General features: G+C 44.9%; 1 protein-coding gene and 1 non-coding gene across 10 annotated transcripts in view; both read right to left on the reverse strand.

Annotated features, from left to right (window-relative positions):
* The window catches only part of LOC135916480 (calpain-B-like), a 147,507-nt gene that overhangs the window by 78,959 nt on the left and 55,438 nt on the right, over positions 1–13,110 (reverse strand). The gene's annotated exons all lie outside the window — the stretch shown is intronic.
* Positions 10,218–10,400, reverse strand: LOC135916486 (U2 spliceosomal RNA). Its single transcript, XR_010568949.2, has one exon. It is a non-coding gene; the product is annotated as a U2 spliceosomal RNA (small nuclear RNA).

Genomic DNA, 13,110 nt, shown 5'->3' on the forward strand with positions numbered 1-13,110 from the left:
TTCCGAGGAGAAGCGAGCGAAAAGTAATTATTTTAGTGAATATTTCTCAAATCACAGCACCTACCGGCCTCCTCCGAAAGCTCTGGCAAAACCGGATATCACGTCACACTTACCCACCTCGAGGCCCATTGCAAGCGATCGTCCACACTGAGCGCGCGGAGGGGCGAGTTGACGTTTGCAGCAACGCGCTTTTTTTGTTCGACCGGCCTATTCGTACAGCTTCCTCGTGTCAGCTGTTCGAAAACCTTGTCTTTCATCTCGTGGATTTGTGGTTTGATGTGTGGAGCAGCCGTGTCAACGCCGCAAAATGCCGAAGGTCTGCTGTGCGCATGTGAAAACGGCAGGCAGCGGTAGCCTTTTTCGCGCGTACTTGTTCACGCTGTAGTTTTGCGCACAGGTGCCGTTTGACCGCAATTTGTCGTTTGCACGACGTTCCGAGTCAGATGTTTGGCCAATTCTGCCAGAATGAATCGAAATCCGCATTGTCTGAAGCGATAACTGAAAAAAAAAATGCCGACATGAGACTGGTGGCGCCATCTCGTGTGCACCAAGCGAAGGAGTGCTCGGCTACGATGAAACAACGGGACGCTGAAACCGCTGCGCATGTACTTGTTCACTCTGAATAACAGGACGCTCCCTGCTTACAGAGGCGCATTTCAGTCACTGCACATGCCTGGCTACGTTCTGTTGAAAGCGCTGGCCGTGATAGATATATTGACATTGTGAAACACGTTAACAGTGTTGAGGAAGACACGAAGTCGCAAGAACAATGAATGATGGAGCTGAGTATTCTCTTCTCGGCCATAAGATGCACGAGAAAGACGTGCATCATTATGCAGCAACGGTTACTGAAAAAGGTTCGCGTGGCATGACGCTAAGACGTTCAGGAGTACCTGCATGCACATTGCAATTTGCTTACCTTAATTCAAAAGACGTAATTAATTTCTTTGCGAGCAGTGAAACAAATTCAACGCTTCGTTTTGCATTTTCAGTTAGAGTAGAAAATACCATGGCGCCCGTCCTATTCCACTTCATGCTTTGTGCCACGTCATCCTTATTGCGTTGTTATAGAACGTGTCATAATACGTTGGCTACAGTTGGTTTTACGGTAGAAATTCTTAAGTATAGGTTAAGCAAGCGTGAGTGTGGTATACGTTAACATTGTTTAGATGACTGAAGCAAATACGTATAAGCTGTTCGACGCTGTAGGATTCGTTCTGTAGATTAAATATTTTCATATTGACACTTTCATCTCGTTGTAATTTTTCGTCCGTCTCAATGTGTTTCATTTTCGGCACCGAAGGCTTTCGTAACAGTCGTGAAAGCCGTTTTTCATAACTAATCCGCCAGTCCTACCACCCCGACGAGTTCGTTTCAGTTGTCGTCGGGATTCTCATGGTTTGAGTTCTTTATCTTTCTTTTTTTTAGTATCCCTTAATTCTTAGAACAAGTTAGTTCGTCGAGGAAGAATTATGAGGACTAAAAACCACGACGAAAAAGTAGTAAGTAAATTGAAATAGAGACCATCACAACATCTGCAAATCATTCAGAGAGGGAGCGAATGCGTTCGCAATTTGCGGGATCTTTTTACAATAACCAATAACGCTAGAATACAGTGGGCACAATCTTAATGTGTGTACGTGAAACGCCCGCCAAGGAGGCAAACCAGCGAAGTGGAAATTAAAGGGATTGCTTTTTGGCGTCCGTGTGGCTTCGGGCCACGCACACACAAAAATAAGCACGCTTAATTTTCCAACCCACTCGCGTTGGCTTAAGGCGTGCGAAAACATCCTTTCGCTTTCGTGGCCTGGGAAACGACAGACGCTTACCAAATCGATATGCTATATAGCAGTGACCGCAAAATGCAAACTGCTCAATATATACTTTAGATGAGATGCCTCGACAGAAGGTTTGGGCAATGGATCTATCTGCCCTTGTATTCAAGGACTACCAATACCGAAGAGCCTTCATACATGAACAAAAAAAAAGAAAAGAAAGACGACACTGAAGGCCTGTTTAAGCACGCGGGCCAAAATTGTGACGAAACCAAAAGAGTTAGCGAAGGGTCGTGAGGCATGGCTAACGACACGAGGACAACGACTTTCTTTGCGAAACCGCTTTCGCCGACCACTTCGAAAGCAGTAAATCTTCCTCAAAGAGAAAGCAGCAGTGTGTTGCAAGTCGGAATCACCAAGTCGTAATGGTGAATGCCGAAGCCTCGCAACTTTCTGCGAGCAGAGTGCATTGGCTCCTCGACACGCGTATTGTTTTCGGGCAATTACGGCAGCCTGCGACATTTGCAGTAGAGAGGGGTAAGATAATCCCGCAATTGACAATAAAGAAAGAAGCTTATTCTCTTTCTTCAGTCTAAAGCGGGGCCACCACTGAGCTTCGCGCGAATGTGTTAAACAAAAAAAACCTTGGAAGGCGCCTTTATGCTGAATCCGATAAAGTAATCAATTTCGTTTTTTCTTCTTCTTTTTTGTAACGCCAATTAAACTGCAGGTCTGTTGCAATACAGTTATCTAAGAAATGCAGGCCGCCGTGTCCCATCAGGCAAGCCGCTGGGATGATGTGCTCCAGGTCCCGGGTTCAATGGGCAGCCGCACCTACACCGTGTTCCGATGTGGCAAAATTAAAATGCGTACATGCATTTATTTAGTTAAGGGACAATGAGACGCCAACCCAATCGTAGCAGTTGCTACAAAGGAACATCACGGGGCAAAATTAATCAGGAGCCATTCACTGTATGGCGTGTGGAAGGTGTTGCTTTGCGACGTTAAGCCCACCGCTCGCTCTCCCTTTCAATCAATCAATCAATCAATCAATCAATCAATCAATCAATCAATCAATCAATCAATCAATCAATCAATCAATCAGACAGATCAGTATTTTGGTAAGCCGAACCTTCATTTGTATAAAATGGGCACCCACAATCTCAAAACAGGTATGAGAAAGTTTACACTGCCAAAACGACTGCGACTGATAACATCACTCGTATGCGTCAAAAGAGAAACGATGACATAGGCTACGTAACTTTTTCGACTTGGAGCACCTCCTACATAAAAACGAATACAAACGCAGGAATGAGAAAGCACCGGCACGAGAACCATCAGAATAAAAAACAACTGCAAAATTGAGGGAGGGGGTGGGGGGAGGCTTAGAAAGTTTCACGAACGCCGGCGCAAGACCCAAGAGGATACGCGCACAGCCCACACTTTCCGTCCGAACTACGATCAAGCAGCGTTTCCACGCAGCCATGGGATCGCGCTCGCACACGGCCCACACATACACGCGCGCGTCCATGCACACGCACATCCAACATATTTTATGTTCGCTGTTTTGCAGCCGCGCGCGTTCAACCACCGCGTCGCCGCCGCCGGCGTTTGACTCCATCCATCGGCGCCCAGGCTACGTAAATATTGCACTCCGAAGGCGGTCGCCACACACGCGCGGTCTCAATAAATGCATGCAGCGCTGTGAAGGCAAGAGTCGTAGTGGCCACTTGTAAGATATGACTATGCTTCCCTCAATGTGCGACGTATCAATTTTGATAAGCTCATTCTGATACCTAAAAATGCCGACTTGAGCGAATGAAAAGTTAACACAAAGCATATATTTGCGTTATTGATACAGTGAAGTTTCAGTCGTGGGAGTTCAACGAAACCATTACTAGGTTAATTAATTTATGACTCAAGTACCATTCCACCGTTTCTTAGTTTCTTTATCTTTCCTTGGCACGAATGTATAATCCCAATAGGGAGACATGAAGGTGATCAAGCTGTTATAACTTATAATTGGTATTTGGGCTTTCTGGGGTACAAGTGATCAAAAGCGGTAGAATGTCTCACGCTGGAGCCAATGTTCGGACCATGGGGCTTAAGAGGAAGCTTTAGCTCGGGCTCAACTTGTTTGTTTGTGTTGTCTTTCTCGCCTCGCCCTTGTTCAAATGTGCGCTGGAACTATGTTTCACAATGCTCAACTCCGACGCGGCCTATTCAAATACATGTAAAACGCAAAAACACTTTTCTGAGATAACCCCTGGACCGATTTTCATGAAGTTCGTTGCATTTGAGACAGAATATTAAATTATAGTGACTTTTGGAAGCGAAATTTCGATTTAGTGTTTGAATTTTGTGAAAAAGATGTTCAAAAATACGAAAGTTAAAAAGAAACATAGAAGTACAAACTTTACAAATTAGTAGCTCTGCATCAAGAACACGTATCGTGGTTCTGTAAACGGCATTCATTAGACCATTCAAAGCGGAGAAAGCCAATATGTCAATTTATATCTTACGTGAATTTGTTAAGTCGTGTACAAGGGTTCTGCAAAAGCTGTATTTTCATATTCCTATTTTTTTTCTAGATTCATGTGTAACATCAATTTTGTCCGGTTTAGATGTACTATTAGACGTAATTCACAGAACTGTGACATCATTTTTCACTGAGTTAGAGAGTTGGAAACCTGATAGTTCCGCTTTCTGAGAATTTTTTATTCTTGCCAGCTTCTAATAAAAAATTGACAACCTAAATCAGAAATTCGAAACCAAGGGTCACTAGATTTTAAGTTTTTCTTGCAAATGCAACAAACCTCGTCAAACTTGGTGCAGTGGTTGCGAAAAAAAAACGAATTCTCCTTTTACATGTACTTGGGAGCACCCGAGCTAAAGCTTCCTCTTAACTTGTTCGGGGAGAACAATTGACGAAAACGAGTCACCTCGTCGAATTAGTGTTCACATTAGCTGCGCGAAATTCGGGAAGGCACGCACACGGATAGAGAAGTGAAATAGACGGGGCGACAGCTCGTGAGCAAAGCAGACGAGAACGAAAGTGCGAGCTTTGCACCCTCGCCCTGCCCTATGGCATTAAACCATGTCGCAAATGATCTCGCCCTAACGTGGACTGAACAACGGAATGGCGTATGCTACATGTTAATGAGCACGATCCTTATCGTAATTATTAATTATCGATCAACTATGAACTAACTAACCCTCGGGAACCCAAAATCTCGTGGCGTCACGGTGCGCCAGCGCGAACGTTTCAGACCCGTGTTTCGCGATTGCGTATCTCCCGGCTTATTACACCAAGGCTCCGCTCATGGCAAGACTGGCGTTTCTCGTATTCTCAGAAGTTGGAGCCAACATAAAACAAGGTGAATCCAGAGATCAATATAGACATGGCGCTATAGCAAACATGAAGCAAAATAATCGCTAACAAGTGCAGCTAAACAGACACTTAAAACGAACGAATGTTCTCGGCTATGGAATTCCAGTGGTCTATCTCTACTGAATCGAATGGCTTTTCATAGATTACGAAAAGGCATTTTATTCAGTAGAGATAACAGCAGTCATAGAGGCATTACGTAATTAAGGAGTACAGACCGCTTACGTAAATATCCTGGAAAATATCTACAGAGATTCTACAGCTACCTTAATTCTCCCCAAGAAAAGAAGCAAGATACCGATAAAGTAAAGGGTCAGACAGGGAGACAATTTCTCCAATGCTATTCACTGAGTGCTTGGAAGAAGCATTCAAGCTGTTAACCTAGGGAAGGCTTAGGAGTAAGCTTAGATCGACGGCGAATACCTCGGCAACCTTCGGTTTGCCGATGACATTGTTCTATTCAGCAACAACAGACGAGTTACAACAAATGATTGAGGACTTCAACACAGAGAGTGTAAGAGTCGGCTTGAAGATTAATATGCAGAAGACAAATAAAATGATGGTGGTGGTAACAACTTTATTAATATTCTGCTCAGTTATGATCTGGCAGGCCCGAGTACTAGGATGGTCCCTCACGAGGAGCGACCCTCAAGGGAACAAGAGTTCAGGGTAGCCAGTCAGCCTCTATAGAGTCTGAACGAGTACGTTTACCTAGGTCAACTAATCACAGGGAACCCTGATGATGAGAAGGAAATGCATATAAGAAGAAAATGGGTTGGATCGCATACGGCAGACATTGTCAGCTCCTGACTGGAAGCTTACCATTATCATTGAAAAGGAAGGTGTATAATCTGTGCATTTTACCGGTGCTGATATATGGGGCAGAGACTTGGGGATTGACAAAGAAGCTCGAGAACAAGTTAAGGACCGAACAAAGAGCGATGGAACGAAGAATGCTAGGCATAGAGCAAACGGGTACAGCCGATATTCTAATTGACATTAAAAGAAAAAAATGGCGCTTGCCAGGTGATGTAATGCGCAGGTTATATAACATTGGACCCTTAGGATTACAGAATGGGTACCAAGAGAAGGGAAACGCTGTAGAGGACGGCAGAAGACTAGACGGTGCGATGAAATTAGGAAATTCGCGAGTGCTAGTTGGAATCGGTTGGCGCAGGACAGGGGTAATTGGAGATCGCAGGGAGAGGCCGTCGTCCTGCAGTGGACATAAAATACGATTATTATTATTATTATTATTATTATTATTATTATTATTATTATTATTATTATTATTATTATTATTATTATTATTATTATTATTATTATTATTATTATTCCGACGACGAGGACGACTTTGCAAGGAAACAAAAATAACTGTACTTGTAAGCGTCCGTGCGCAGGTAGCAGGACAAAGCATGGTTTGTTTGGTACGTTCGTATTAAGACATCCATTTGAAAGTATACTAAAATCGTGTGTAATTGGATATGGATATTTTTAGATCTTCAAGTTCAGGCAATCTTGGATGGCAAGTTTGGATGAGTGCGCCATGTAAGGGATATAGCGCTTGTCAGCCCTGTAACGTGTAGATCCGATTTATTTATTTATTTTTTTCCTAGGCGAAGCACTAAGCATTACATTCCAATATATGAACTGCGAAAACATCCGGCGAAAATGGGCCAACGGTCCCTGATATCGAATTCTCTATCTATTCAACGTTCAGTACAATGAACAAAAAGTGTTTAACTTAATGTGTTCCAATTCTACCAAAAGGTATATCGTTTGCTTTTTGGTCGAGTTCCTCGCAATTTGTAATGCATGATTACACGTTGCACTGTATGTGTAACGCATAGGGCACGTTTTTTCTTTCTTTTTTTTTTCAGGGGGGGGGGGTGCCGCAAGGCGATATGAGGAATAATCAAATCAAGGCTTCCAACCCTGCATCGTGCACGAAGTGTAGCAGTATTTACGCAAACTTACTGTCCATCGCCCAACGGGACTAGTCTCAGATACGTCTGGCTTCAGTACTTCCTTTTTCAAGCTATTGTTTTAAGTCTGATCTCTCGCGCTCCAGGGCACATCCAAAGCTGGTGTCGAGCATCTGACGTTGCGCCAAGTTACCTGTGCTATTTCTTCTCGCTTGCTGCTGAGTAGCCGAGGAGGTGAGACCCCTCCAGCAGATAAAGTAGCAGCCTTTTATTATGCTTTTCCCCGCCTCCCCATCACAATTTGGACAATGTCTATTTTTAAAGCAAACAGCTAATCAGAACTAAACAAAACATAACTTACACATTTCTTCGAGTATTTCGAGAGAGGACATAAGAAAGTTGCTGCGTGATGTCATTCATTAGACAATCATCCATTGATAAATGTTATTTCGCAGGCGCTCCGATTACTACTATAGTAAGATGTTTTCTTTAACATTCGACCGTACCGCACATTTTGTGCGAAATAAACTCTAACTCCGTGGACTTTACGAGTCACCAAATACGTTTTTGTGGGTTCCCAGGTTTGTAACACGCTGCACCGTATTATCGAAGCCACACCCCTGTCGTCCCTCCCAAACTTCTTTCCGCCCCCGCCACCTCTTGCTCCGGTGTGCCTCGCCACACATCGCATGCTTCGTATGTACTACTCAGTTTTATGGCATTCTTTCTTTGTCCCTTTTCTTTATTTTTGTTGTCTCTCGCACTACTGTTCACTCGATTCGGCCCCGCCACCTCCGCCACCTCGACAGCGCGAGGTTTATGTCCCTAAACTTAGCTCACCCGAATTCGCGAAAAGAAAAAAAGATATAAAAATTAAACGGAGGAGCGCTTCGGGCGTTTTCCGACGCTTGCTCAAGAGGTGGCCAGTTCTTCAAGGATGCGAGCTCTTGGGGCAGCCACTAAGCAAAGTGACGAACTGAAACGTTTTTCGTTCCGGTTTTTGTTTCGATTTACCGAAGACGGTTCAGTTACGGTTCAAATCCGGAGCGAAAATGTAACCGTTCAAACTGGTTCAAGTTCATTTACATAACCAAATAATAATTGCAGTAAAACAGCACAAATTTATTTTGTACAAGAACTGGATGGTGCTGCTAAGCTGCACTGAAAAATTACGCATTTTGTTTGTTCTTCAGGCCGGGCATAGTTTCAAAATAATAATGCAGATGCAACATCAACGCTAGAGTCTATGTGAAACTAAGCTTTGTTGAGGGAAAGCGAGAGAGAGAATATATTGTGGAAACGCAGAGAGGTCCTCTAGCCTGCTACTCTGCTCAGGGGGAGGAGAAAAATATGGGGACTTTAGGAGTAATGATAAGGACAGGGCAGTAGGATGCGATTAAAAGAGAGGTGTACAATCAGTGTATTTTACCGGTGCTGACATACGGGGCAGAAACTTGGAGACTGGCAAAGAAGCTTGAGAAAAAGTTAAGGACCGCGCAAAGAGCGATGGAACGAAGAATGCTACACATAACGTTAAGAGACAGAAAGAAAGCGCTTTGGATCAGAGAGCAAACGAGTATAGTCGATATTCTAATTGACATTAAGAGAAAAAAATGGAGCTGGGCAGGTCATGTAATGCGTAGGTTAGATAACCGGTGGACCATTAGGGTTACAGAATGGGTGCCAAGAGAAGGGAAGGGAAGCGCAGTCGAGGACGGCAGAAGACTAGGTAGGACGATGAAATTAGGAAATTCGCGGGCACTAGTTGGAATCGGTTGGCGCAGGACAGGGGTAATAATAAATAAATTGGAGATCGCAGGGAGAGGCCTTCGTCCTGCAGTGGACAGGATAGGCTGATGACGTTTATTACTACTATGATGATTATGATTTGCACGCTGGTGCACAAAGGGCCTATTTAGAACCTCGAATCGAGGCTGTGTTAACTAAATATCCTAAGAGAGCCTTGATGGCTCGCTTCATCGATATTTCCGGTCAATAGTCCTGTAGAACTTTTTTCACTGTACGGTCTGTTAAGTTGCGCTAAGGAAGAGATCAATGCCTGCCGTTCAAAGTCATACCGGGTACAAACAGCAACTATACCGTGTGCCCCAGCTAACATAAGCCAAGCTGTTTAAAGAAAAAAAAAACTTTAAAAATCCCACTGCAGAATACGAATATAAGACTTCCGATGTCAAGTTGTCAGAGGTCTGACGACCGAACCACGTAGGTTTTAAAGTCGTATCTTGCATCATGCTTTTAAAATCTCTTTTTTTTTTTCTTTCAACAGTTTGGCTAACGTTAGCTGGGGCATGCTAAATGTGCTCCACTGTCTTAGACACTTAGCGCGCATCACATTCTGGCAATTCCGCGAGTGCGATGCGATACAAGTAGTACCGCGCTAACGTACACAACACGTAGAATGATCCCTAACGCAATACGCTGAAAACCGAACGAACGGTGCTGCTACTTTTAATATCACTGGAAGAGGGCGTGTATATACACATGAGGTAACTTAGTTTAGCCACAAGTGCAGGCACTCATGGACAAAAAGCTCCAGCAAAGGAAGTCAACCTGAACCAAAAGCAGTTATTTTTCCTTTCGATTTCGTTACGGAGTGAAAAAAAAAATTAACGTTCTGGTTAAGTATACGGTTCGAGCAAAACTAAGGTTTTTCTGATTTTCGCTTCAGTTCCGGTTCGATACCCTGCCGCTAAGTGTGCGCCTGTGTGTATGTGCGCATGTGCGTGTGTTTGGGGGGGGGGGGAGACGTGTGCGTGTGGCAAAAACATCTTTCTCATTCTTTTGGCTTTTTCCAAGCAGAGGAAAAAACACGACGAAAAAGATACAAACCAGAACAACGGGAAACAATCTTTCCATTTTGTTCACCCGAAAGGAAAACGCCAGTGTCATGTGTATTTCTCGGCTTCGCCAAAACAATTAGTCACTTTCCACAGACAAAGAGTGCCGCCTTCCGAGTTTCTTGGAACACGTTCCGCTTGCGTTCGCGCACACAAAACTTGGCGCTGCTACGATAACGAGAAAACAAAGTTGGGGTCGGGGGCGTTACTCAACGCAGGTGGTGACAGCAGCAGCCCGACTTTCACCGACATTCTTTTTGCTTGTTTGGCTAGGGTTTCGTGCATTTCTGTTCTGCGTGTGCAACAACGGGTCGACCCGCGGCGAAGGTGAAGCAGGCTGCAAGCACTCCGCTACCTCGAAAAAATAAGTTTAATATTTTGGATCCTATAGTAGAACCCGTACCAGAGAGTAAGCTTATAAGAACAGATATACACTTTGATCCGCGGCGGTTATGTCTACCTTCAAGCGGCCTCTCTTTATCGGCGTTCCGAGCGCCTGCGCATCTAGTTTCCTTCCGCTCTCCCGTGGTGGCGGTCCTGTCGGAACGTCACGCGTGTCTAGTATCCTGCGGCTCCTCGGGGTGGCGTTCCCGCCGTCCACGCGTATGTGTATAAAAATCACTATAGATGAGTTCGTGGCTTTGTTAAAAAAATTCGGACACCTCTGTGTCGTGTGCCAAACAGCTTCGTTGGTCACCCACCTTCACAGAGTGGAATGACTCATGATTTTTTTTTAAATTTTGTCTCTCTGTAACTGCTGAAAAAAAGTCCAAGCCAGTTTTTAGGCGCTTGTGCACGCAGCTTCGAATACAAGTTCACCCGACACTAGTTAGACGCATTTTAGAGAGGAAGCAAGAATGTATTTTCAATGCGAAAGCAATACATGCCCAATTACGCGAAAATCCGACGCTGTAGTCGGCAGCGTGACAGAATAGCAAAAATGGCAGACGGCAAAGAGCAAAACCACAGAAAAGAATAGTCGAATTGACGTCAAATTTCTCAGGGAGGTTCCCGTAAACAAAGGAAATTAATGCATTTGTAAATACCATTAGGTACATTTAGGCCTGGGCGGGAATCGAATCCTGACCTCCGGGGTGCGAAACGAGCATGCTTCCCCGTCGCCACGGAGGACTCCGCGGTTCTGGCTGACCAAATGTGTGCCTATAGTGCGTGCGTCATTGCTCACGTCACGTCTGCAGTCAAGTTCAGTCAGCCATATGTGGCTGTCTAAACGCGTGTATTATAATGCGTGCGTCGTTGGGCACGTGACGGCGCAACCAAAGGGTAGGAGGTGGCGCCTCGTCATGAGTATAAAATGAGCGCATAAAATAAAAAGCACTAATGTCCAATTGAATGCCGCCGAGCGGTACTTCGAGTTATGAGCTCCTCGCGGGCAATTGAGCACATGGAGACGCTTGGCGCGTTTTCGTTTGCCTCACCTAGGCGCAGTTAAACATTTGGAGGACGCTTATAAGCTTACACTTAAGAGTGGAACGCGATAGCAGTCAAAGATCCCTGACTGCTTCTCGCGCTTCCCGGCAGCTGCAGCTTATGTAACCTTAATGTTTACCGATTGGGTGAGGAAACAAACGCGAGTTAATGACATCTTAGTTGAAATCAAGAAAAGGAAACGGGCATGGGCAGGACATGTAATGAGGAGGGAAGATAACCGATGGTCATTAAGGGTTACGGACTGGATTCCAAGGGAAGGGAAGCGTAGCAGGGGGCGGCAGAAAGTTAGGTGGGCGGATGAGATTAAGAAGTTTGCAGGGACGGCATGGCCACAATTAGTACATGACCGGGGTTGTTGGAGAAATATGGGAGAGGCCTTTGCCCTGCAGTGGGCGTGACCAGGCTGATGATGAATGTTTACCGGGAAACGCTGGCTGAGAAATCCATGCCCGAAAGCGAGCGTTCTGGTAGAAACGCGGCCTGCTGCGTGGGCCGACATTCTGCAATTGTTTCGCACTTTTGATATTTCAGTCTGAGATGAGAAAGCATGTGTTGTCGGTGTTTTGTTTCATGACATTTGTTTGTGGCTGCCATTCTAAGGAATAACTTTGTAAAGAAGTAAAAGAAGGTACGAGCAACTTCAATGATAGAAGAACAACTCTAAAGTCGTATGGAATTGCGTGATACGGAATTACTTTTCGCGAAAAGATGGTCGACGCTGGACTCGGGACGCCAACACCGGATTTTCTGCGACTCGGAGCCCTTGGCGCTATCGCGTTAAAACGCAGGCTAGAGCTTGCACGGACAAGGAAAGCGCATTTTTTTTTTTTCGGTTAAGGTTGGCTTCGGGTTCAGCTCGGCTCAAAATTGCCATTCGGTACGGTTTTTGGGGTTCGGGTTCGGTTCGGCACCCAGGGGCGCGAGTTGTTCGAAACACTCGTTCAGTTTGCGTTGAGTTTCGTGTGTGTCTACCAAGTTGACATTTACAAATTCCCCGAGTTTTCCAAGTTTTCCCCGAGTGCCTTTGCAAAATTCCCTGAGTGACAGAGAACTTTGTTTTATGTAAAGACGGGCTGACACTACGTCGCCCGATGCTGTCCCTCTATATATAGCAAGCATGTTAAAAAATAAAAAAGCGACTTCATCCAGTTTGAATAGTTGGGAGTGGTGTTTATTCAAAAAGAATATAGAAGGGAGGGGTTAGTAAGATGCACAGCGAATAAAATATTTTCGAAAAATATGGTAAAGCCCATTGCAAATCGAGTCGAACGTCTTCAAATACGAATAAAAAGAGATGCATACTGTCAGGATTGGGGGCTCAATCCCTTCGTCCGTGGTCCTTTGCCAAGATTGGAGTACGGCATGAATTCGAAGGTAGCTGGCCCATGCCGTCGTCCAACTTATTTACGCTGAGATCGTTGATGAAGTGAAGAACTGCTTCTCATCGAGAACGAGGGAAAAGGGGTTTATTTACAGAAATAACTCAGTCTAACATGACTGCTCAAGAGAAGTGCGTCCAACAATCGCACAACCACAGTTTTTATACACTCGATCCGCCCGTCCACGACGCGGCGGCTGTTCGTTTACACATCACCAACTCGCAGCTGCTCTGAAGACCAGTTTACAGACACAAAGGCACACACATTCCGAAGCCCAAGCGACGGTGTTGAAGGTGGTGCCGTTCCGGAAAATCGACGTTGTCGATCGCGCGT

Source organism: Dermacentor albipictus, chromosome 7 (assembly GCF_038994185.2).
Source record: "Dermacentor albipictus isolate Rhodes 1998 colony chromosome 7, USDA_Dalb.pri_finalv2, whole genome shotgun sequence".
In the NCBI taxonomy this organism is placed as follows: domain Eukaryota; kingdom Metazoa; phylum Arthropoda; class Arachnida; order Ixodida; family Ixodidae; genus Dermacentor; species Dermacentor albipictus.